At 33.5% G+C, this 940-nt stretch overlaps 1 pseudogene; it reads left to right on the plus strand.

Moving 5' to 3' along the window:
• The window catches only part of LOC122135604, a 37,029-nt pseudogene extending 36,239 nt beyond the window's left edge, over positions 1-790 (plus strand).
• Positions 791-940: the final 150 nt, after the last annotated feature.

Below are 940 nucleotides of genomic sequence, written 5' to 3' on the forward strand. Positions count from 1 at the left end.
GTATTTTACAGAAGAGGATTAGGAGCAAGCAAAAAAATAAATAAAACCATCTCGAGATTAAAGTCATTATAATTAATCACAAGATTAAACTTGTTAAATTCCAAGAAAAAATGTAGAAATAAAATGTTGAGATTAAACTCATTTCAATTTCAAGAATAAGAGTTGTTATGATTCAAGATAAAACTCATTAAATTTAGAGAGAAAAAAATTGAGAGATAAAATTTTGAGGGAATAAGCTCATTAAATTCTGAGAGGAAAAGTCATTGTGTTTTAGAAAAAAGTCGAGAATAAACACTCATGTGTTCATTTAATCTCAACATTATATTTGGACATTTTCCTTGAAATTTAACAAGTTTAATCTCGTATTATAATGACTTTAATCTCGAGATGGTTTATTCTTTTATTGTTGTGCTTGGCCCTAATCCTCTTCTTTATGATACATTTTTGTTCCTGGTAGGTTCCGGAAAGTGAGAACAGTGTAGAAAGTCCCAGATGGTCACTTGACCTGTCAGTCACTCATGGAGATGTTCTGTAAGAAACTATAACACATAGGCTGTAATGGCTTACATCAAAAGCAAAAAACACTGCAGCTATAGTAGGTGTCACGATGCTTTGTTATCCAAATGTTTCTCTGTGTTTCTGTCTGTTTCAGGTTGTCTTTTGGCTCCTCAGAGAAGAACCCATCATTTCCTGCAGTCTTAAACATCACACTTACATGTCCACAATCAGAAATATCCCAGCACTGACTGGTCACTCTTCTTGGGGCACTCCCAGCAAGACAGAAAAGTAGCAAGTATAGAAAAATATTCTTTTTGCCATTGCTCTGTTTATCTCATCAGTAGAATTTACTGTTAATTCTTACATTTTCTTTGTGGTCAAATATATTTTTGCAGCTCTTCAGCTCTTGATGAGCATGTCAGTTTGCTGCTGTCTTCATTTC

Source organism: Cyprinus carpio, chromosome A3 (assembly GCF_018340385.1).
Source record: "Cyprinus carpio isolate SPL01 chromosome A3, ASM1834038v1, whole genome shotgun sequence".
Taxonomy (NCBI): Eukaryota; Metazoa; Chordata; class Actinopteri; order Cypriniformes; family Cyprinidae; genus Cyprinus; species Cyprinus carpio.